Source organism: Plectropomus leopardus, chromosome 3, assembly GCF_008729295.1.
Source record: "Plectropomus leopardus isolate mb chromosome 3, YSFRI_Pleo_2.0, whole genome shotgun sequence".
Taxonomy (NCBI): domain Eukaryota; kingdom Metazoa; phylum Chordata; class Actinopteri; order Perciformes; family Serranidae; genus Plectropomus; species Plectropomus leopardus.
This window is the reverse complement of record NC_056465.1, coordinates 3,988,430-4,014,301: the sequence shown is the minus strand read 5'-3', so window position 1 is coordinate 4,014,301 and position 25,872 is coordinate 3,988,430. Positions and strand designations below refer to the sequence as shown.

The 25,872-nt window shown below is 39.2% G+C and overlaps 1 protein-coding gene across 1 annotated transcript in view; it reads left to right on the top strand.

The window, feature by feature from the left end:
- The window catches only part of tbl1xr1a (tbl1x receptor 1a), a 63,730-nt gene that overhangs the window by 10,003 nt on the left and 27,855 nt on the right, over positions 1 to 25,872 (top strand). Inside the window, 1 exon segment of the mRNA XM_042513136.1 lies at positions 14,869 to 14,934. The gene's annotated coding sequence lies outside the window, so the exon portion shown is untranslated.

Sequence of the window (25,872 nt, the reverse complement as noted above, 5' to 3'; positions counted from 1 at the left end):
CGGCAATAAATTAATATACAAGCTAACTCTAACCTGGAATGGGTGGAACAAGAAAAGAGATAGACAAAAGACAGAAAGGACTGATTCATTAAGGGAAACGCCAAAATAGGCCAACTCACCTACACTCCGGTCTGTCAGGTCTCCGGCCTTGTTCGTGCTGGATTCAGAGGCAGCGAGCCCAAGCTTCGTCAAAGTTCAGATTAAGTTCGGTTGGGATAATAAACAAAATAAAGACTGGTTTCATTCAGGTTCACGAGAAAAGAGTTGCTGTGGATTCTGGTAGCTTCAACAGGTTGGCGTCCGTTCGTCGTCTCAGAATCTGCCAAAGCAGCCATTTACCTGTCCCTGGTGACGTAATTTAAGAGCGACACCGGACACGCTCTGTACGCACCTCAGGGATGGTGCATTTGAGACAATCTGAAATCACAGCTCAACCCCACACATTATTTCCCCCATGAAAACCAGTCCATAGAAACAGATGAGAAAATAAACAAAAGAAGAGGAAAGTGACACTTCCTATCACTCCTAACATAACCCTTTAACAAGATCTCTGAGCAGAGAAAATACATAAATAGCGTGGTGAATCTGGGGTTGGGTTTTACTTTGACTTTAGCTGTCAAACATGTTTACAAACACTAACCCACAATCCTGCAAAATAATACCTATAGCAGTGCCACCCAAAAAAGTTTGAAAGAAGTAATTTAAGTTTTGATTTTTATGTTGAGATATGATGCGATGTGCAATGTGAATGAGTCTCTCAGCAGGAATTTCACATTTCTAATTGCTGTTTTAAGATGGTATGACATCTCCAGGATTTTTTAATTTTGGAGCTCTGAAGCAGCTTGGACCAGTCAGCTCCTGAAGCTCATGCACACATGGCTCTGTTTTTATGATCGGTCATATGCTTTGTCATATGCCAGGTCCTTGTGGAAATGGGCAGATGACCATTTTTTAAGGCATGCAGCTCTTTATGGTGATGCTGATGCTCAAAGTTCAAATTAGACTTTCGATCAGGATTGTTGTTGCTTTGAATCCACTTGGGGACTGTCTGTGTGGAGTTTTCATGTCTTTGGGTTACCTCTGGGTGTGATCCCTGCAGTCCAGAGACATACAGGCTGGGTGAACTTGTGAAATTGCCTGTACGTGTGATGGCTCTCTGTCTATACAACTTGCACAACATTTTGCTCTGTGTGTTGTGGCCTGCAACTGTGCGAGAATAAAATGAGGCACAGTGGTGTTGATAAGATAGACAGGTTGTTGCAGAAATATTCTGCTGTAAGTCTTTTTTGCAAAAATGCACGTAGGATCGCCTTTTATTTTGGTCCATGTGAGTGTTTTTGTGCATGATTTGTAAAAAAAAAAGTACTTAATTAGCTTTGAAGGAGTAGATAAAACTAGAGGCTCACAGTGTAACCATACTGCATAAACACTCAGGTCTGCTCACACACACACACACACACACACACACACACACACACACAGTTGACAGCAGTCACATGGTGTGTGTGGCAACCCCAGGGGTCAAGTTCAACATTGTGAAGAATGCGTCTGTGCTTGGTGGCCCTCCCCCTCTTTACCCACAAGTCTTTGAAGTTTACAGGCTGCCGCCCCTCTTCCCCTCTGCTGCACAGAGAGCCGGGGTGATTATTTGTACTCCAGCTTCCGTCCCAACCTCTGGAAAATCACAGTTCCTTTGCCATGTAAATCAGGGATGTTGGCTCACCTTAGGGCTGAGCAGTGTGGACTATAAAGACGTTAACAGTATTTGGTAGGCTATATCGCAATTGACAGTACATATCTTTATATTTTAAAATGTCCTCTAGACTACTGGAGACTTCGTAAATACTGAGCTACTTAATAAAATACTGTTATAAAAAAATGAAAGTACTGTAAATCAAAGTTAAATAAAATACTTTTATATGATTTTTAGGGGTCGACAGATTATCGGCCTGGCTGATTATCGGGGCCAATATTTGGCATTTTGCTGATTATCAGTATCAGCATTTTATTTTAATGACCACTGATAGAATTAATTAATCAAAAAGTGCAAATTAAGTGTCAGCATGGGAGGTACTTTTACTTTGTAAAACCGCAGGGACCTATTATTATTTATTTATTTTTATTAAAATTTTCACTTGGATTTATAAAAAAAAATGTTGCTGGGAACTTTCTGTATATGATGTTGAGTGTTTCAGTTTGGATTTAACATTTGCTAAAGGCATTTAAACAAAGACTTCTGTTGGAGTTTGTTATATTCACAATTCTATGTATTGATGGAAAGATTTTTATTTTTATCATATCAGTTCCAAATATTGGGTATCGGTCTCCTTATTTACTAATAATTTGTATCAGTATCGGCCCTAAAACACCAACATCGGTTGACCCCTAACGATTTTCATCAAAAATAGACTGAAAATGTTGTTTTAAAAACTATTTTGAGTTTATAACACCTTACTATAGTTCCAATGCCTTTATCTGTCACATAAATGAGGAAATACAAATGTATCTGTTTTACCCAGCTTTACTATTCCTGTTTATATTTGCAAAACCGTTTTGTTTTAGCTTGTACTGCTTCATAATTAAGTAGAGTGTGTGCTTTTAATTGTGGAAATACAGTAGAAATAACAGCAGGCAGCTCTGCAGCAGCGACAATAAATGTTGCCAGTGAAAACACACTGCTCATGCATGCTCATGCATGCAGTGTGGCCCGGGCGTAACCTTCAGGGCACGTGATGCACACTGCATGCAAAACATCCTCAATATAGCCTCTCCAGTATGAAGGGTTTTTTTTTTTTCAAGGATATCATTATTGTTTGTTTTTTTTATTATAAGAGCTGTTACACATAAATAAAATAGTCATAAAATGAAATGCCAAACCGCAAACAAAACAAAAACTAAAAAAAAAATCAACCCAACAGCACCAATAGTTAGAAAAAAAACAACCCAAAAACATTATTAAAGCAGAGGTGAAAAACAGATGATATAGTAGTTACAATGTACAGAAATCTTGCATGGGCTACAACACTTTATATTCTTATGTGAGATTTGATGTGAGACCCAATTTCTGGCTTTTGTTTTATTGACCCTTATCAACATTTTGTTTCAAACAGTCCATAATGCTCCCCCAGATATTTTCAAAAACTGCCAGCTTTCCTTTTCTAATATATGCTAGTTTTTCCAAAGCATCACATGTTGACATGTCCTTGATATATTGCTTTATACTTAGTTTGTTCACATCTTTCCATCCTTTAGCTGTTGCTCTCTTAGCTTGTAGGTCAAGTCTCCAGTATGAAGTTAATGGGAAAGAAGGTTCCATATTTTTATGACATTTGAAATACCACTGTCCGCATTTCTGAATACCCTGGTGTACTAATAATACCATGGTACTGCCATTGTTTAGTTCTTACATGATATTGCCCACAACAAGGTCTGTTATTATATGTGAATCACCTTTTTATGAAGTGTAGTGTTGAAGAGTGGTGTTGTTTTGTTTTTAAAGATTTTTTTGGGGGGGTTTTATCCCTTTATTGATAGGACAGCTGTAGAGGGAGAGGGAGAATGACACACAGCAAAGGGCCACAGGCTGGAATCGAACCTGGGCCGCTGCAAAGGCCCGGCATATGGGGCGCACACTCTGGTGAGGTGAGCTAGAGGCCGCCCCTTGAAGTGTGGTGTTGAATGACATCAGCTGATTTATTCATGCTTCACCAGCTCATTCACAGCTGTGTGGCCATCAGCTGACTAATCACGACCAATCGTATTCATGCAGGTGCGCAGCATGGTCATTATAGCCTGACACTTCTCAATGTTAGTCCACTGATACATTTATGCAGCGGCTGTTTGCTCCTGCAGCTCTCTCCACCACCTTTCTTTCTTTGAGTGCTCCCTCAAAGAGAGAATCTTTATGTATAATCATTTACTATAAACTCTTTGATGCAAGTGCCTCTGATTGCACCGCAAGCATTTCAGCTGATAGTAAACAACGACTGGAATGCTCACTTTGCTCATTGGCTGATGGAAACTCCCGAATACAGCTGGTGTCCTCGTGTTGCCAGAAAGAAAAGACAAAGGGACACAAGAACACCACGCCACAACTGCACTGTGAGTGCAGATTTGATCCTGCTGTGTGAACTGCTGAACTGCCTGTGGACTGCTGACTGTGGCTGTGTGGCCCTTTGCAAAGCTCTTTTTGTCATACATGTTAGATCTCTTCAGTGGAGTGTCATTGTGGGTTTGCAGTGTGACTTAAATCTGAGAATGATATAGGTCTTAGCCATGGCAGTGTAGTAGCCTCGTAAAATTGACATTTCAATGTGACACTTTGCTGTTATGTTGTATTTTAAATTAATTTTCAATGCAGCAAAATATGGCTACTGTAGAATAACTTACTGTCAAGCATCAAATGTTTTTCAATGTACTGCCTGTCAAGCAGTTCATTTTTAAAAAATCACGATTAATCACAGAATTTCTATAGTTAATTGTGGTTAATCATGTTGTTTGTTGTATGTTTACAGCTCCATTATTTTGCTTTTTTAAAAAACAATTTTGAAGTCCATATTTTCAAGGTAAAGCAGTTCTTAGATTGTCTTGATTAGAAATTAAATGACAAAAAAAATGCATGGGACCAGCATAAAGTGGACATATCTGTAAAGGGGGGACTTGTGGGCACCCAGACAACCCATTTTCATTCAGATATCTTGAGCTTAGAGGTCAAGGGACCGCTGTTAAATGGCCATACTATTTTTCCATCACCAGAATTTAGCCTAACTCTGGAGTGTTTTTCTGCCCCCTTACTGAGAAACTAGCTTGATGTAGTTGGTACCTGTGGATACTGTGCATTGCTAGATGAAATGTTAAGTGTTAAGTTATTCTTGATTTGACTGGATTTCAAACATAGTACTGTACCTGCCGGATCTGTTAACTTAGTGGTTCTGTTATTAACGCTGTGTAATTGTTTGGTTAGATCTGATTAAAAATTTTTCAACAAATTTTCATCTGTAATATCATGATACCGTTCATGCCTAGTTCCATCTTTGGTCAGGGTTTTTCCTACATATACCCGTTTTCCAATAAAATTTGCCAGTAGACCCCTTTCCCATTGTTTACGGCTCTGCAGCAGATGATGTTTTATTCTTTTTCTGGTGTGTCAGGTTCAATGCCATGGCCAGCTGGAAAACAGTTTAGGCCTGCCACGACTGAAACATCTGCAACAAGTTGATTTTATTTTGTTTTTTACCTGGACCGTCCCCTATAGAAGCGCTATTGGAATATATATATGTGTGTGTGTGTGTGTGTGTGTGTGTGTGTGTGTGTGTGTGTGTGTGTGTGTAAAACATTCAGTTATCCATTATCCCATGGAAACTTAAGCACTTGGATTGATTTCTTTCGTAGTCATGGAAATAAGGCAACCAGCACCTTCACCTCAATTTCAACTTCAAATTCAAAGAAATGACCTCAAATTGTTTTATCAAAAGGCCTGCAACAAAAAAATTAATCAAAAAAAGGGGGAAAAGAAATAGGAAAATACCTTATGAAATGCTAAAATAAAATAATATATTCTAATAAAAATATATTTTTGCCATATTAGAAATTTAAATACACAATTCTCATAATTTTAGATATAGTTTTCTTGACATTTTCTTGTCAACTTTTACTCATTTCTTGCAGTTTGTTGGGCATTACATACCATGTTTCTTGTTGACTTTTTTCATGCTTCAAAAGAAATCACACCAACTTGCTCACATTTGAAAGGTTTAAATGCATGTGACAGGCGTTTGAATACAGCACAAGAAAATTGTTGTTGATTCAGGTTTCAAAGGGTTAACCTTAACACCTCTTTGCTCTTGGTCTGAAAGTCTGCAGCAGCTCCTCATCTCATCCATTGATCTGATCAGCTCTGACCAGAACCACAGATCAATTATCCATCCCGTGACTTAAACTCCTTAAATTGCCGCTGAGAAAAAACAAACTTATGACGAGGTCTTCCTGCGCTGCATTCATGAGCCTGTCAAAAATGTCCAGATTTAGAGAGGGGACACAGAATGATTAAAAAAGGGACACACAAGACAACAAAAGGGAATTTTGCTAGCATTAGCAGAGTAGAGTTATTTTTTCAGCTTTGCAGATATGGTTCGTAGAATTTGTGATTAATTTACATGGTTAGTTTGTGAGGAGGAGAATAATGACGGCAAGTCAAACCGCTTACATCTTTTCATCATCAGTTCAAATGTAATACTAAATGTTACTGTCCAGATGTGATAAATTTGAAAATGGTGAACAGCCACAAAAACAAAGCACCTTCAGATTTGAAAATAAAATATGCTTTAACATGATACTGTTGATTTTTCCTCAAACATGTAATTATTAGAACTTGCTTTTAAAAAGTGTTTCCTTCAGCCAGTTAAAGGCACAGTACACATGTATGCGTGGTGCACATGATTGGGACAGTTACCACTGCAGGAAACCACCAAGAAAAACAGTGTTAGTGATGGAGCAGCACCACACAGAGGTGCCAGTTAAAATGCAACCAAAACTAAAGTTCTTAAATCACAAGCTCTGTTGACGTCAGAAGCTCTGATGGGGTCAAATCAGTGCCCTGGCTAGCTTGCGCTCCTAAACGTGCTGCTGTGTTTACATTAGTTATTCAGCTTGTGCACTAGGAGATTGTCCACTGATACCTGTAGATAGGACAACTGGCCTGCTGTTATCTGTTCACCCCTGCTCCCTCTGTTCCTGCTCAGTGTGTGTCTTTGCCTTATCTGCTGCTTTTTCTGCTTCACTGACTAACTTCAATTGATTCTATTGTTAAACATGTCAACTTTCCCAGGCTAATGTGGAGCGTAGGCAGTTGGCGATAATAATCAGGGTTCATACATTCATGCAAAAGTCGTGGAGTTTGCAAATAGCAATATCCAGGCCTGTAAAAATTTTGGAACATCAAATATACCCTGGATGTTTTCGAAATCTGTTTCACAAACCTGTCTAATAACACAATGTGTCCAAGGACCATAGAAAATTTGAAAATCTAACAATAATTTCTGTTTTTATAGTTTCTTGCTATGATAAATTATGTAATTTTGGTGATTTTTGTTTTAGTTAATGCTGAATAAAATAATGAATATTTGATTTCACTCAGTAAACAAAAGCAGGCATGTCATTTCCAAATTCTGCTGGCTGGAATCATGTACAGCAGATTTGATCAGCTGTTGCGAGTTAATTAACAAACTATGAACTGGTTCGGTCGGAAACTCCAGCTCAATCTGAATATTTAATGCTTCCAGCTGCATTTTTTTTTTAAAATGAGTAATATGTAAAAGGGTCTAGAATATGCACTAGATCCACTGTTCAAATAAAGCATTGTGAGGGGCTAAGGCCCAAAATGTCCCGTAGCTTCTCTCACCCTTTAACAGGCTCTCTGTGATTCAGTATTTGACCAGACGGGGCTTCCTCCCTCTGATGAGATGCTGCTTTGTGTACTTCACGAGAGAGAAAGGAGGTGTATTTAACTCCAGCTAAATGTCATGGGATCCTCTGATGTATTGTACTGCAGCCGTGCTCAGCGCCGCTTCAGAAGGTGTTTATCAGTAGCGCGGGTTTAAATCTGAAGGATCCGTGCTTTGGTTGCCTCGTGTGGTTTTGGATTGGTCAGTGTGAAAAGAAGACTGATCTCATCATGGATTTATATGTTAACATGTACTTAGGGATACGACCCATGTTTATGATGTGTTGTTGTTGTTGAGTGAGAGGCCTGTGGATCATAAGCTCCTCATAAATACAAGGAAGCAGGTGTTTTATCTCTTATGGAAGGTGTGATGTTAAAGTTGGCCAGCTTATGATGGTGCTTGTTGGATTACAGTCTGTAATGGGAGAGAAAAGAGATTTAAGGGGCAGCTTAAAGAGTAACTAAACCCCCAAAGCACTTTTGTCAGATAAAAAGAGATATATATATATATATATATATATATATATTTGTCAGATAAAAAGATATATATATATGGATATGAAGTGGTGTTGTTGATTGATTCAGGTCCAGCTGAAATTTGAGTGCACAATATTCACAATATTTTTTTGTATTGTCATACACTATACATGCCTTGATATTTTGAAGTCTCCCACAGATTGCCAGTGTATGTGTGGTGGTAGCAGACGATGACGGGGTGGTGGTTCAAGAGTGGTGTCACTCTGATGTCTGACGTTTTATGCGGGACCCTGAATGCTGCGCAGCAGGCGGAGTTCTTTTTAACCCTTCGCAGCTGAATATCACTCATGAGGTGGATAACTGATCTGTTGATACATTCACAGCTGATCAGATTGATGGATGAGAGAAGATATTGCACATTTTTGTAAGTGAAAGACAGTTTTAGGCCCAGCCAAATGAACACGTTTGACATTCTGCTCCCTATCTCTGCCTCTACTGCTCTATAAATAACCCAACAGTGTTTAATGCTGCTCCTTTGGACAGGCAAGACAATGGACAAAAATCGATTATTCGGTTTCACAGTGATGCTCTTTTTATGTCTTGTTTAATTTCTTGCTGGATTTAGTGACATTTCAGACCTTCTAGTGACTTCATTAGTAAAAACAACTCACGGCCACCACGACGTGCAGAGCTGACACTGACCTCTGATAAGAACACAATGTGTACAATCTGAGGCAGCAAGTTTCCTCTTTGTTATTCACGTAAAATGCACGCACTCTGTTTCTTGTATAATATGGTCAACCAGCTAATGTTAGCACAGCAAGCCAAGCCCACAGTGATGGACAAATTAAGAAAAGTTGATGTGCTGGATGGCACCCCGTTCATTCCAGTGAATGTTGCCCGCTGGAAGCATAAGCCAAAGTTTTTCAGGCTTCCGCAAGCATCTTTACTTTTGGGACTCTCTCGGTCAGACACAGTGCTGTGGCAGTTGAGAGCACTTTTGTTGGCGCATGTATGATTTGAAAGTATTGAGTGATGTGGTTCTTTGAGACTTATTATGAAAAAGAGATATGTCTGGGTGTTTGTGATGATCAGAAGGATGTATTGACCATTTTGCTGTTCCTTTATTGGTCATGTATGGGGGAAAAGTCCTTTGGTGTGTAGATCACATGATTGAACAATGCCAATCTAGCCACTTTGCCAAAACTGCACACTCACAACACGGCACAGTTCCTGAGGCTGGCAAAAGCAGCTACGGATTGACAGACTGCTGTGGTTTCTCTGCCTCTTTTCAACCAGAAAAAAACACAGTCAAATGGGATGTATACATATATCAAAGATCTATAAATAATATAGAAGTTAGGCATCTTTCCTGCTCAGTTTGTGTATTGAGTTAGTTCATTGGTCTAAATTTATGCCCATGAATGTTGACTCTTAAAGCAAGGAATGTGCTGTTTCACATTTTTGGCAGGATAGAGACAGGCTGATCTTAGGGGCCAGTGTCTGCAGTTATCAAGACATTAAAAAAAATTTAATCTGTTTTGGCTTCGGCTATAAAGTGTACAACTGAAAGTATTTCTGATCTTTTCTATGTTGTAACCCACTGTGCTCTGGGTATGACAGCTTCACAGCTCTTTTTGGATCAGAGACTGACAGATACTGAACTTGTTAGTACTCACAACAACCACCCATCCCCAGCCCCCCCGTCTAATAAACAGACCAGCTATGGGCCTGCATAGAATTGGCGTCCTTACCGGTCTCACTATGGTCTGTGGAGTCAATTTACAATTTTTTTACAATTACAATTTGGCCGACACCCCTCATCGAAACTAGCCCCAGTTTATCAAAACCTTTTATTTTTACCATCCTGCTCTGACCTAGTCTTTCAGACCTGGTCAAACCAAGGTCTACAAATCCTTGATGAACTATATGTTAATGGTGTTTTTCCCACATTTGCAGACTTATCAAAAAAATTCACTCTCCCTCAGATCTGACATTTCATGCAAAATCAATCCCCTCACTTTCCTAATCGCCCCCCAGAGACCCTGATGCTTTCCCTTCTATTACTCAAAACAATACAAAAAATATTAATTACTATTATTTATTTATTTATTTTATTTTATACTCTATTATATTTGATCTATTTTTATTTTTTTTTATCTTTTTTGTTTTATTATTATTTGTATTATTTATTTATTTTAGTCCATTTTACTTTCTACTATTCCTGTCCACTTATTAAGTTCTATTTCACCACCTGTGATGTGAATGAATGTGTGAATGAATGAGTAGTCTGTTTGGGGAAGGGGGTCTTACCCTCCGTTGCTCTTTATTTCTAAGAGTAACCTTTTTTTTTGTTGTTCAACTGTGGCAAGGGTTTACTGGGTTTAAGGGATGACATCTGTTGTGGCATCCTCTACTGCCTAATGTTTCCTTTTCTTTACCCATTCCAAACAAAGTCAATAAAAATATTTGACAAAAGAAAAAAAAACTGACTTGATTTGTTGAAGCTGTTCCAAAGATAATACTTTATAACGAGCTGTGCTGACTGGAAGGAATTCTGGCTGATGTTACAGTTCTCTTATCTCAATAAGTCAGAGCACACTGTGCCAGGCTAAGGAGTCTTGTCTACTCACTTAGTTGAATTGGTGCTTTTTTCGGAAAAATCTTATTTTATTTACTTTTCATGCTCCCTTAATTCTACCCAGATATTTACACTGTGCATTCCAAAAGAACTGCATCAGTGTTTCTCTTTGGATGTCTATCTAGCAGCATCAGTAGGGTTAGGGGATAGTTTGTTTATATTGGCCTATATTAAAGGTGCAACAACATTCAGAGCATTATTATAGAGGCAAACGACTTTCTGATATGTAAAGATGTAGGGGCCGTTTACATGGAAACAGTTCTTGCATGAAACCATTAAATTTTATTGTGGTTTTGCCTTTCATTCACGTGACAACAGTGTTTTGGGGGCCTGAAAAAGCAATCTTTTGAAACTGGGTTCCAGAGTGTAATACACCACCCTATTATGCTGTGGAAACTGGCAATGCATGGATCCAGTGAGAGTGGTGACGTCACGGCCGTGTTTCACGCATGCGATTTACATTTCAGACAACTAGCCATGTGTGAATAGGAGGACAACAATAACATCAATGGTGGATTACCGAGCTGTGTTTGTGCTACTGACTCTACTGACTTTATTAATGCTGCTTCTCGTGCGTGCGTTCGCCATTGTCTCCTAGTTTGTTTATGCTCACCGCTCTGTAGAGGAATACCTTTATGCGCAGGCGTGTGGTCTTCCTTGGTGTTTTATTACAAAGTAACTACTGGCCTGGCATGCATACTACAGCATTTCGATTCCTGTGCACAAGGATCATTTTCACAATGTTATCATAGGAACACAGATTTTTTCAAAAATACAAAGGAAAGAATTCCGAATTTCCGTTTTTAATAGGGCTGTTCTCATCTAAACGTGGCCTCATAGGAGAATTGGCATCCTGAGCACATAGTGCAGTCCCTCTTTGTGTGTATTGTGATATGAGCTTCTCTGTTCTTTGTTTTGTAGCCTGGCCAACCTTGTGTGCATGAAAGATCTCCAATATGATATCCAAAATTGGCGATATTTATTCTTATGTCATGATATTGATATATTGATACATTTCCTATCCCTATACTACACTAATTTTATTTTATCCAGCTGACATGGATCCTTTCAGCAGTAGATGTTGATGCAACAACTTCTCAAAACGCAGATTCTTATCTTCTTTGTCATCAGTGTGTGTCAGACATTCTGGGTGTGTTTTGCAGTAAAAAAGTTTTTCCATTGATGACTTTAGTTTGTGTTCATCCACAACATAGCACACAGTGCAAGACAGTTGCTTTGGTGCAGAACATCAGGATATTGCCTTGCATTAGGGGTGGGCAATATGGCAAAAATATCATCACGATTTTTTAAAGACAGGATCACGATTACGATTTTATAACAATTCCTTTTTTTAATTCTGGATTTTAAGATGAATGCATGTAACTGAACAGAACAACCAAGCTAATTTCCCAATTAAAAAATATAGTCCTAAAATAAAAAAGAATAACATAACATTTAGGCCATAGTACCTTTTTGAACAGATTTTAATCTGTGTGTGCACATTTGTTTTCCACTGTTTTGATGAAAACCATATCTTTTGTCGGCAAGATATTATTAGGGCTGCACCTAAGGATTATTTTTTTATCGATTAATCTATCAATGATTTTTTAGATTAATCGATAAATATGTCTATTTTTTTAATTGATCTAACTATTATTTTTTTTATTATTCAATAAATATAATAACAAATTTACTGAAAATAACATTTTAAAACTTGTCATTCACTGCAGGGTATTGTTCTCTAACAAAAAAGCCCAGTTTTAACGGGTAATCTGTGTTTTACAGTCTGATATAAAGTCTCTAAAATTAATGCAAGAGCTTGTTCCACTAAAGTAAAAGAAATGTAGTACAATCTACATTTAGCAATCCAACAGCAAAATAAATAAAACAATGTAAAGTTCAAGTCACTTAACAAAACAGTTACTCTTTGTTACAGTAACAAACCTCAAATCTAGAAGTCCGACAAAACATCTTACAGTAAAATTATTGCAATTTGAATAACACTATAACTTTTCTCTAACAGAAATAATTATAACTAGTAATAACACAATGTGTTGTGTGTTTGAGGCTTCTGCGAGCTCCCGTTGAGCAGAGTACATGTTGCCTGCATGTGCGCATACGTGAACGCGGCTCCCACAGTAGAAGCTAGTGTGGGAGCCGCATATCCAGGCATATCCATCCTGTCTGCTTTGTCTACTGGCTAATTTGTGTATATCTGAATCATATCTGATCTATTTCCACATATGAATGAGGTCTGAAGACGAACTGGGAATATCCGATTTCATATGCTTATATCCTGCTTACACGCTCATGATGTGCATCTGATCTGCACCACGTGAGTTGCCACCTAATTGTCTGTTCTGCACTGTGCTCGTACGCCGGCTCAGCCTCTGGTTTTCCCCCAGATTAATGCTGTTAGCTCTGTCAGCACTGTTGCTGTTGTAGGCACTGCTAGCACTGTTAGGACTGTTAATGTGCGCCGTGTGGAGGCAGTCCCAGCCTGGACTCTGTCGTACACAACTCCTTTAAATGCGCTTATTGCCTGTAATTAATAAATACCGCCCTCAGCTCTCCCTCCGGGCGCTGCTGTATATGTGAGTATGTTAATCTTCCCCCTATTAAAATGGTTACTGATGACGGCAGAGATAAAAACACACAGGTGTTTCACAGTTCATTTCAATAATAGAGATAACAGGCTACTTACAGCCTACATTCCAGTCGTGCCAGGGCTGTGTCCTCCAACACGCACTACACAACCTTCAACACTTGACTGTTTCTCTGGCCACACCCAACTTCTGCTTTCTTTGTGGAAACATTATCTTTGCTTCTCCTCTGCAGCCTCTGCCAGAGCCTCACCAACACTGTAGAGAGAGGCAGCAGGGACAGGAGGGAGAGAAAAGACACAAGAATGAAGGGAGAGGATGACTGTAAGGAAAGAGGTACAGAAGGAATCAAGGTTAGGGAAAAAAGGGAAGGAAGCAGTGAGCCAAGAGAGGAGCCAGGAAATGTTCAGTGATTTCCAGTGCTCTTCTCAGTTTTATGCAACACTCTAACACCACTTCAGTCTGCAGCTTTAATAATTACCGTAGAACTGAGTCACAGGCAGACACATGGCTGATTGCAGGGTTTCTGTGGTGCATTGATTTATATTACACAGGTGCTGTGGCCATGTGCGGTAAATGCATATAGTGAACCTGCTCTCATGGTGTGCTGCTGTCTCCCTCTGTCCTCACACTGAAGAGGTGACCCATTGTTCAGCCTTCTGAATGAGTGTCAGTCACATGGTTAGACCATTCAGTCCTCATGTACCGCTGGCTGACGCTTCAAGCCATTAGTCAGGGATTATTTTACATTTTGAGGATTTTTACCAGTGCAGGTACAGGCGGTGAAAATATCTCTCAGCCCTCATCAAGTGGCATTTGCACTGGCTTTAAAGGTGCCTGGTGGAGTAGCGCAGATATGTTTAAAGTTAACATATCTCACCATGAAGCAATGTGTGTGTCACTGAGGTCTAACAAATATGTATTACCTTCTTCATTTCCAAAGTGCGTTTTTTTTCTTCAGAATTTGCTACCATAATTATTTACATCTGTTAACTCCCTTCTTCTCTGCTTTTTGATACAATATTGCTCTGTTTATTAACACATTACCACCACCAACAATCTTAATAAACTCAGTTTTCTCAATAAAAAAAGTCCCAGGTATAGAATAACCACACAACACTCACACTGACATAGAGTTCTGTGAAATTAAAAATAAATCACGTTTAAAATGTGATTACCAATATAACAGTGCTTTTTTTTTTTCTTTTTCATTTTTTAATCTCCTAGGTCTGTGAGCATGAGTCTTTTTCAAATGTCTCCCCTTGCAGTCCAAGACTGTGGTACAATTAATAACGGTATATCTATGTTCCAATAATGCTTTTAATTAACAGTCAATCTCCAAAATTATTAAATCATTACGTGGCGCAGATGTTTTAGTCGTGGCGGGCTGCCACGAATAAATAACTAGGTGGGAAACGCTGCTATAAATAAAGCCTCCAGCTGCCTTTGGAGTTCTGTGAGAAATGCTTTATATATCAAATATCTCTGTTACAGACACTAGGTATAGAATTTTTGTGAAACTGAGGTCATGTTTAGGTAAAATTAGAGTATAATAGATGTTTCTGAATAACACGTTACCTTTGACCTTTGACGTATGCAGCTGTACTGCTGATATCCAAAGCGCTTACCCAAAAATACCTTGTTTGCCTCTCATCTGATTTCCTTAGAAAGCCTCTAACTGAGTGTCCTACCCCTTGTTGCTGCAGGTTCTGAGCCCATGGTACAAGGCCCTGACTGAACATACTGGTGGTGCAGACAGACTTACTACTGTGGTGAGTGATCTATCTGTAAAATGTTCTTCCTGTCTGTTCACATCATAGGTCATGCAGAGCTGGTTTTCTGAGCTTAGACATGATATCTTGAAATACTTCTGACTCTTAAGGCAACTTAGAGTTTGTAGTTTGTCCTTTCACTATTATGGCTTTTGGATAACTGTTGGTCAGTTTATAACCAGTGTTGGTTCATGTTGCTGGATGTTTGTTACTTAAGTTTGTTGTTCATTCTCAAGATAATTTACATCTCTCTTTAAAAAAAAAAAAAGACGTAGTGATGCAGTTTAGGAAGATGTTTTACCAAGATCACCAGAGAAAAGAAACGCATTCTTGACTAAAGTTGTCTCAGGTCTGTAGTTGGTTTGTTCTGCTCTAAATTGGTGGATGAGTTGGTAAACTTTAATTCCTCTGTTGATTTGATTTCTGTTTGTGTTTTTTTTCTTGACTTTGATTAAATGCATGGTCCAGGAGCAAGAACTCAAACGCAGAAGTAAGGATGTCTTCAAATATCAAGAAGACAACGCACTTTGCGTCTTCTCCTGATCAGACATTAATTCATGCTGTGGCTAGTGACAGTTGATCTTACTTATCCTAGTATGAAAATCCCACAAATCTTTTGCATGAATTATTCCTGTACGACATGTAGTTTGGTCAGACCAAGTTTGGAGTCTACACCACAAAAATGGCGTTGTTAGTGCCTCTGCTCCCCCACATGCGGACATAAACTCTGCTGCTTCCTGTATCTCTTCCTCTCTCCGGTGTCTTATTTTACTGACGAGAACAAACATGTTGGAGTTTATTTTTGCACTCTGGGATTTGAAAGTGTTGGTTTGATTTCCATTTGGAGAACGCTGCTCTTTTCCTGTTTTGAGCTCTTAAAGAATCCAGCAGATTTCCTGTGAACTCTGCCCAGCAGTGCACAATGCACAATGCAGGACACGACACATAGAAGCTATCAGTCTCCATGGTGATGGTGGTGTTTATTTACGCTCGGATAGCCAAGGACTTTCTGCCTGACTTGGTGACATTGTTCATTTGGTTCTCTGCTTGAACCAGGATGCTTTGCTGTGACAGCTATGCTAGCGCTCCCGCCCATTTTGGCAGCTGGCTGCGTTAATGTCAGGGCAGCCTTATTGGAGAGCCTTTGTTTTCCTCTCTGCAGAGCCCTCAGCTCTGCTTGTTTATCTCATTCATGATGCTATAACTCAGCACTGAAGTTCTTAGTCATCCAGTGTTGTGTTTACATAAATAGCGTATACGCACTGGTGCATGCTTCACTTTTTCAAAAGTCAACACAGCAAACCAGGAATCAAGTTGTTTTTGCATGAAACACAGGAAATCATTTTCTGTTGTGATATTAATGTGTGACAGATGGATAAAGCTGTACAGGGAAGTTGAAGGAGTGATGTCAGAGGAGACTATTGGTCTGAAATGTCTGTGTTGCTGTGTGATTTTATCCTCCGGTGTTTCGTATGTTTTTGTCCTGAGGAAGGCATGAAGCTAGGCCTGCTCTGGTGTTTTGGAGTAGCTCTGTAACGATAAATTACTCAGTACGTTTACATGATGTTAAAGAATGTTAAATTACTGTGTTAGTCCGACTAAAACTGGACTTAAAAATACATGTGAACATGATAGTCTGAATGAAACCAGACTAAATTTAATTTCTCAAAATCGGACTAACACACCTAGATAATTTGATTTGAAGCGGTTAGTCGCCACACCGGCCTCCCTCGGTATTCACAGATATGGACTGTTCATCACTTATTAGGGGGGAAGGAGTGCTGTAAAATTGGTAAGGCATTTAAAAAAATGTAAGCACTGAGGCTGTATTTGTGTTTTTAATTTTGGCTTAGACAAGGGACATACATCTTAAAAAGGTAGCATTTTATATTCATTTTAAATAAAAAGAGAAGCTAAGTGATGTATTTCTGTGGACGAGTTGCAGCAAACATATATTTTGCCACCTGAAAGAAAATCAGTAACAGGTAAATTGTACATTATATTTGAATAGTGTCTCCTCCTAACCTTCTACAGCAACTGATGGAGGCAGCGGTAGAGCAGCAGCTCCGATGTTCAGTGGAGAAAAATTACCGTATTTCTCAATGGGGTCTAGCAAGGAAAAATGGTAAAAATATTGTAAATATTGTATAGGCTACGCTTAAACTGGTACTGATTTTTTTAAGGTGGCTTAAATCTAACCAATGTGGCAGAGTTTACTCAGCGCCGTTTGATTATATGTATGTGATGAGGTTGTGGATTTCTACCCCGAAAATTACTGTAAATAAACAGTAAGGACTGTGATGTGATCTATAAAAATAGACTATAAATAATCTAGGTTTATTGCAACTAGCTGAAAGGTGGCATATCTCCACCTGCTGTGGAGTAGTCGGACCTACTTCTGTTAATAAATGGATTCACGCCTGATGCTTGTATACTGGGACAAGGACAGTAGTCCAATTATATGCTCTAATGGAGCTATGACCGTAGCTCCATTAAGGTGTGCATTTAAACCAGCTGACTGCCGTTGAATCAGTGCTCTTTCAGATAGGAGTTCAGACAAACAGCACACCAGCTTGTTTATGCCCTGCTGAAACCTTTCGCCCAACTTTATCTTTAAGTTCACACTGACTCCTCTATTGTTTCACTCATTAGACATTTTTTAATGACCTCAGGAGAAAAACAAAATGACAGGAATTGCACCATTTGTCTTTCCTTCTGGTTCCAGGAGAAGGTTGGCAGGCTGTCACACTTCTGAATTGCCAATAGTCTTTAGAAAACATGGCTTGTGATTTTCGGATGTGTTTTGTTTTTTCTTTTTTTTTTTATTCATGCAGTTGTGTGGAAAAGAGAGAAGAAAGAAGTCTTTGTTTTTAAATGATTCAGCCCACAGTATTGATTCAGTAGGGCAGTTTGCCTAGAAATGAGTTTGTGTGCTACGCCTCTTTCAGAGTGTGCCCCCTCTCGAAAAAATACACCACAAATATTTCAGACACTTCTCCACTGGGTCCTGAAGGAAGCCAAAAATTCCACACCTCCAGCAGAGGGTTTGTCCCAGGTTTGTCCCGGGTTAACCCTGAAGCTCAAACCCTCTTCAGTCCCATTGAGGGTATAGTTCAATACAGATGAGGCCTGGTCAACAGAGAGGGAGGTAAGGTTTGCCAGTGCTCTCGTGTCATTTGTCTATGGCAGAGATACAGAATAATATAAGGGCTATACCCAACTCAACGGATTAAACAGATTTGGCTGATAAATAAGAATATTCGCAGATTCAAGTTTTTTTTTTTCTTTCCCATACAAAGTTTTAAAATTTGAACAGGGGCCCAGTGGAACATTCAGTTTGACAGCAGCATGTGTGTTATATAGTAAACAAGCTAACACAGAACAACGGGTCGAAAATGTGAAAAAGCTGGAGATTTCAGCATATGACCTTACAAAGAGCTGTTATCTCGCCACTTTATGCAGAAGAGCGGTCTCTCTCTTCCTCCGTGCTAAGTATCTTCTCCATGACACTGCCTGCATGTCAGCAGCCCTGTATCATAATGTTGTGAAAGTCAAGAGCACTCACTCTGCAGCAAAATCTGGAGACAAATACATCCCCAGAATTACACTGCACAGCATATTGCCTAGCAAAAAACAAACAAACCAAAAAACCCAAACAAACAAATGTTTGTCTTTAAAAGCAATCTCAGTCGACTGAGAGGTCTCCTACTGATTATTGGAATCTCCGACTTTAAAGGAGAAACCCTGGTTACCATAAAACAGAGAACAGGATTCCTCTATTTGTCATTTTGATTATGAACTGACTTGCATAAAGAAAAACAAAATTCCGTTTCCCCCCTAAAATATAAAACAGTGCCAAAATAAATAAATAAATAAAATAATGCCAAAACACTGATGGTAGAGCTCTGAAATTAATTATATTTAAATCCAGATACCTTTGATAGTCATCATCCAATGTGTTTATGTGTGTGACTCACCACAGGAGATTTAAAAAGCAGCTGGTGGCATAGCAGCTAATTCGAAGAAGAAGAACGGCGACCATTAATGTCTGCAAACTAAGAGCTCCTTTTCGTCCGAGCAGAGAAAGAAATCAGCCGTCATATAACAGAAAAGGTAGATGATTGTTATTGACATGTTATGTCATTGTTATTGTTTAGAAAGCACTGATAACGCACATATTATATTTCATGCTAGAGGCGGATTGTGTGTTAAATGTCACAAACACCATGCCTCTGTAGATTTTGTGTTTGGTTCTGTGTAAACATGCAGGGGCAGTATAGAGGGGGGAATTTGTTTTGGCCTTATCTCTGTGTAAAAGTGGCTACAGCGAGCATATTCGTCTGCTGCAGAGCTGTGCACACAGCTCTGGTCTACTGGTAATGCAGAAGATAGAGATGAAAATAACTATAAACTTCATTGTCTGTCCCAGTCAGTGACAAAAAATATACAACACATTATTAAACCCACTAAAGACTCATTCATGCAGCAGTAGATAAAAATATGTAGTGGAGTATCTATTTCATTTTGTTCAGGGTGGAGAAGAGGGAAGAACCTTGTCAGGAGTCACCCCCCCATAGTCTATTGCCTTTTTTTAGCCGATTTAACAGGTCAAAAGACCTCTGCACAAGTGCTAATTTGAGTGAAAAAGCTATATATGAATGAAAGATGATAGAGTGCTGCAGGAATGAGTATTTTAGCACGTCTGGCTCTCTCATCTCAAAATAAATAGGTTTTTGGTTCGATGTTGCTGTGGTTAAAATACGTCAGTAAACAACCCAATTGAGAATTTTAAAGCGAGTAATGTATCTCAAAAAAAGGTAATTGTCTACAAGTGGCTAAATTGAAATGACAGAGGTTGTCAGGGACATTATGGTCATCACGCCAAACACAGAAACTCATCTACTCTCTAGCCCGCCTTTACAGCCTTGTTGTGTTTACTCTTGCACTCTTGCAAACCATTCTCAGACTTTATTAAGATAAGATTTATAAGATAAGATAATAAGATGTATTGATTTATAGTATTTTACAGCTGAAGATTAGTGAAAACTTTGTGGAGTTCATTTATAGCATAATATAGCCTGAGTTTTTTACTTCTGCAGATTGCATTTGCGCTTCAATAAATCGCAAAAGTTTGTGAAGATTTTCTTGCTAAATCAAACGTGTAAGTACCATAAACATTTGTTTAACAGAGCTTTATTTATGCAACAATTTACAAAGTAATGGAACAAGCCCATTGACTTTTTGTCGTGGGAACCAGGGTGACGTTAGCTTCTCGGTTGGCCTACACATCAGTCCTGCTATAAGAGCCAAATATGTCCAGTTCAATCGTCTGTGACAAAATAACAATGAAATGTTGGACTCTGATGGGCAGGGATGCAGTGGACTGTTGCAGTGAATGGTAATGATGGTAAAAGCTTGGAGAATAAGACCCAATTTGAAAATACTTTTTTTCTTTTTAGAATCAGACAGTGTTTATCAAGGCACTGCAGATTCAATTGCTCTCTTTGTGCAAACCTCCTAACCAACCCCTGAGCTCTCTTGTAAATGAATGATCAACTGACTCCCCTCTTAACAGAGCTTGTACTTGACCCACACATTTGCTTTTATCATTTAACAAAGCCACTTTTGTTTTCCTTTGTGTAAAAGTTGTGTTGTGGGCTGGCAGGTCATTATGAGTTTACCATGTCTTATTTTAACCAGAGACTCCAGCCTCACTCACACCTACCCGTGATCACCTAATACCCCCAGCTGTCAATAAATTGGCTCATCCTGTTTGTCTGTCGCACTACCTCCGCTTCCTCAGACTGTTACTGGAAATAGACACGAGCCAGGTTCTTAGGTAAGGGTCTGTGGATTAACAGCTTACTACAATAAAACCACTCAAAACAGCTGAAGTCAAGGCTTTGATTTGGGCCAGCGGCACAGTCTACAGCCTGGACAAACTCCGAATGGAGTAAATTCATTAGGATCTGTTGAGTTTGATGAGATGTTGCACTTAAAAAATCACTTAAATCATATGAAATCTGAAATATTAAAATTTGTGTCAGAAGTATAATGATAATGTATGTTTTTCAGGTTTTTCAGTTCATATTTACTTGTTGTTTTTTTACTTTTTCCTGCTAGTTTTCAGGTGCATTTCTTTGTTCGTTTTTTTTTTTTTACTTTCCATTTTCTGTAAATTTTCATGTAAATTTCCTCATACTTTTTTTTAAACTAATTTTGTGCTAAATTTTGCATCATTTCTTCTCGACTTTCTCACTGTCTTCTTCACGTTTTTGAAGAATTCAAGCCAATTTGCTCAGGGTACAAAGGGTTAATTAACATGTTGATTTAAAGCTAGTTGTGACTAATTCTGTAGATCCTTTGGTCTTTTTCTGATGTGATTGGAGTGATGGCCTGTGTAAACACATCCCACCCTTGATGCTAAAGGGAGAGTTTGGACTTTTTGAAGTGGGCTTGTATGGGCTACATATCCAAAGTTAATATATTACTTACAGTAGATGTCCCAACACCCTTAGTTTGGAAAAACAGGCAAGAGTCTGACACGGAGGCTAAGCGGTTGGCTGCTGTGGATAGGCGTCAGCAGCAATAGTATTTTAGCCACATAAAAAAGTCCCACCTAAATACATCAATATCATTTCAAGTGTATGCTATATTAAGATTGTTTTTACTGCTCTACTTTTCTGTCATACAACATGTTTTAACATTTGAACTGTTAATAGCTTTAGTCCCCCATTCATGCTCTGATCAAGGCCACGAGGCTCCGTTGACAAAAAACGTTACTGTAGCTCGCTCAACACAGGAGCTGCTACAGCTGCTTAAATAAGTTTGTTCATTTGTGTTATTGTGGGACTTTGGTAAACTAAGCCTCTTTAAACACCAAAGTCGCACAACAATACAAACAAACAAACTTATTGAGGCAGTAGTAGTCCAGCAGCTCCTCCGTTCAGCAAAGTTAAATAGCTGTTTTTCTCCATGGAGTCTGGCTTTGAGAAGAACCATGTAACAGCTTCATTTTTCAGCTGCGCAGTGCAAATATTCTAAATATTGCATATACTTAAACTGACGTTGATTTTTTTGAGATAGGACTTTTTATGTGACTAAAATATGATTTGTTGCTGGCCCCCATCCACAGCAGTGCATTGCTTAGATTCCATGTCAGACTCCAGTCTGTTTCTCCACACTGGAGGGTCCTGAATGACATCTACCGCATGTATTATACAGACTGTGGATAAGAACCCCATACAACCCCACTTCATAAAATTTCAACTGTTCCTTTAAGTAGAGTAAATGTGTCCCTTTGCATTTTTTGGGCTGTGGTCAGTGTATATCCAGCCTCAGTAACCATGCCTTGTTCCCGATATGTGCAACAGACTTCACCTTCTAAAGAGATCTTTAAGTGATTGGGATCCTGACTGTGGAGAGGTCTTCTAATCCGAGCCGGCACGGTAGCTTGAAGTGAGATAACCACTGTTGAATCAGTGGCCCTCACTGACCTGCTGCATTCAGATGGACACGAGCTGCCTAGAGCAGGTTTAGCTGCCCATCAAGTGAGGCTAGCTGGCAAGGCCTACATGCTGCCATCTGTCACCGAGAGACAGCTAGCCTCGCTGACCTCACATAGGCCATGTGAGGCAGAGCCGGGCTTGCCAATGCAATCTGTCACTCCAATAGACCAGTAACCCTGGAGAGGGGGAGGGGAGAGCCACATGCAGATTGGAGTTCATTTCTGTTGGCATTGCACCTTACACAACTGCACAGTGGAATTAAACATACTTGACTGGGGTTTGTTGTGTCAAAGCTTACTTATGTGACTTTTAATGTTAATTGCTAACAAAGTCTATATGGTTTGCATTTTTATGTGTTCTTTTTTGATGTTAGGTGCTAGCTAAGAATCAGATGCCTATAGGCCTGCACCTAACGATTATTTTTAAAATTAATGCAAGAGCTTGTTCCACTCAAGTAAAAGGAATATAGTGCAATCTACATTCAGCAATCCGACAGCAAAATAAATAAAACAATGTAAAAATCAAGTCACTTAACAAAAAAGTTACTCTTTGTTACAGTAACAAACCTCAAATCTAGCAGTCCAACAAAAACATCTTACAGTAAAATTAGTGCAATTTGAATAACACTATAACTTTTCTCTAACAGAAATAATTATAACTAGTCCATTCTTTCTGCATCAAAATAGTCCAGCCTTAACTGGGCCTTAAGGCATACCGCTGCCTGCTGATATAAGTGCTGTATTTTCATATTTATAACACATATTCCTCTCATTTATGGAATATGTGCACAGCTGACAACCCCATCCTGTAAATGTTTCAAAATAAAATGCATTGTATCAGTAACTGATGGCATTCTGTCCACAGAGACACAGTCAGATAGCTTTTGTTTTGAAAGGGAATTAAGGAAGTTGAGGTAAAACAAACATATTTGTATTTCCTCATCTCTGTGACAGAGAGAGACTTTAAACTGCAGTATAAAGTGGTACAGAGTCAACAAACGTGAGCGCCATGCGTAAAAAAAACGGTGAGCCACCGTTTCTCTAGATGTGCTGCAGCTGACACGCAGCTCAGACGCGCCTGACAAGGGCATGCTAGGGCGACCAGTGTGCACGCTCTAACTTGATACACGAGCACCAAAACAAAAAACAACATGCCCGGCGCTGCTCACGCTCTCATTACGCGCGCTGTCTGAAACGGGGCGACGCGTCAACGCACATTACATGAATCGACGTATTCACGTAATCGATTACGTTGATAATGTCGGCGCGTTGCCCGATCCCTAGATGCCCAAAGAGGTAAACTTCTTCTACTCTCTTATTACTCTCAATATTTCACAATGAGCAGAGACACACAGAGCAAACCTCTGGGCATCATTCTAATTCCACACTCCCAAATGTTTCATTTTCAAACTTCAAGTCTCAACTAGGCTTGTGGCAGTAGTTGGTGTTACTGGTGTTTTACAGTGTTCAGGCGTACACTTGATTACATTAATCACCCAAGTGTCACTATTGCTGTTACCTACTTCCTTTTTTTATGTGAACCCAGCACAGACTAAAAACATCATGAATTATTTTTATGAGAAAAGCAGCTGCTGCAGACGTAGTGAAAGCAAACTTTTAGACCCAGCAGAATGAATAGTTAAGTCTCACTGTCACTGTGCTGCTGTTCTGCTGCTTAGTCTGTTACAACAGCGCACTCTGTGATCCAGCAGTGTAATAACCAAACAGTATATTCCAATAAAGTTGTGCAGTGGGAAATGTTTGCTTGCATTAGCAATAACTCAATGCAGCACTCTACAGTACTGAGTGCATTGAGTATTGACAAGTTTTGTCACAGCTTAATTGACCAGTGGGAAAATTTCTTCGGCTAATGACGGCTAGTGTGATGGCTGCAATAGAGATAAACCTGCTCGTGTTTGGAACATCCATTGACATGATTTTTGGAATGTGATCATGAGGGGAGAAGTTGCATGACGTCGCTCAATAGAAACACAGGCATCTTGGGGTTGAAAAAATATTGCTTAAGTGTTACGCAAATCGGTGCTGCTGTTCTGCTGCTCTGTCTGCGACAACAGTGCACTCTGCGCTTATTGAGCAAGTATTTCTGAATATCTTTTCTTGTAAAATGTCAAATGTCATTTGTAACACTAGTTTTGTCATATCCTATTTGACCAGTGGGAAAATTTTTCTCAATGTGTTCTCACTTGAGGTGGTTTATCAGACTTCTCACAGCTCCCTCTAGAAACACAAAATGCTTTAAAACTTTTTCATTTCACAAATCCAGTCGGACTCCCAAGACCTTTGATGCGTAAAAGCAGTGGGTTTCCTTAGGTGAGGTGTATTTTCATAGCACAGTTCCATGTTTTGCACATTTGCAGTTCATTTGTCAGGATTATAGCCTGGATTGCTGCAGGCTGACTGTAAAAAATCTCTGGCTATTTGCTCCCAGTATGTTTTACCTGGTTATGATAACAACAGTATAAGTTAGAATCTATCTGTTATGGTTGACTCTAACTGGGGGGACAGGACTATTGGATGGGTTTTAGAATGAGAGACTATGAAAAATATCAGTTTGCCTTAAATAATCCCATCCCCTGCTGCCTGGATTTCTTTCTGCTTTTCTCTGAAAATAGGCGCACACTGCCAGGTCTCAGACAGATCCTTTAAATAGGAATGAGCCCCATTTCCTCCCGCAGAGTGGAATTAGAGCAGCAGCCATCACAGCTTGGGTCTTTGTTACGTATTGATGCAGCAGCGTCTTCAAAGAACATGAAACCTACATGGTGGATATCATTATTACAGATCGGGAGGGACAAAACAACAGTTTGGGATGGCAGTTTGTTATATATATATATATATATATATAATTCAGCACTTTTGTTTTGACACAAAATCATTCGGAAAAGCAAGAAATGCCGGATATATCCCACTTGTGTTGGTAAACTAAGTAGATACCTTTAGGATAATAAAATATGTCCATTGTCTTCCATGTGCGCCACTCTAAAAAGAGTTATTTTTCAAAAATCTCTCATAGATAGATGTAACTTTTCACTGGATAAAAAGTAATGTTTTTTGTTCTACAATAAACATTTGGGCTGAATAAAATAGTCCAGGTTTAAACCTGTCCTTAAACTTAATTCCAACTGGCATTAAAAAGTCTTAAAAAGTCTTATATCTAATTTGCCTAGAGTTGTAGGAACCCTGCTTTTAAGCAAAGTCATTGCTGTCACTGCATACATGTTCATTATTTCCACCAGGCCTAAAACTAGAGGAGCGCACGTGTGTGTGTGTGTGTCTGTCTGTCTTCCATCACATGATGGAAGAAAAGCTTACGTGAAAAACTTAAGCAATATTTATGAAATGTTGATCCAACGGAATTGCCTGATGACTTTCCATTGAGTGATGTTATGTGACTTCCAAGAAGCATGTCG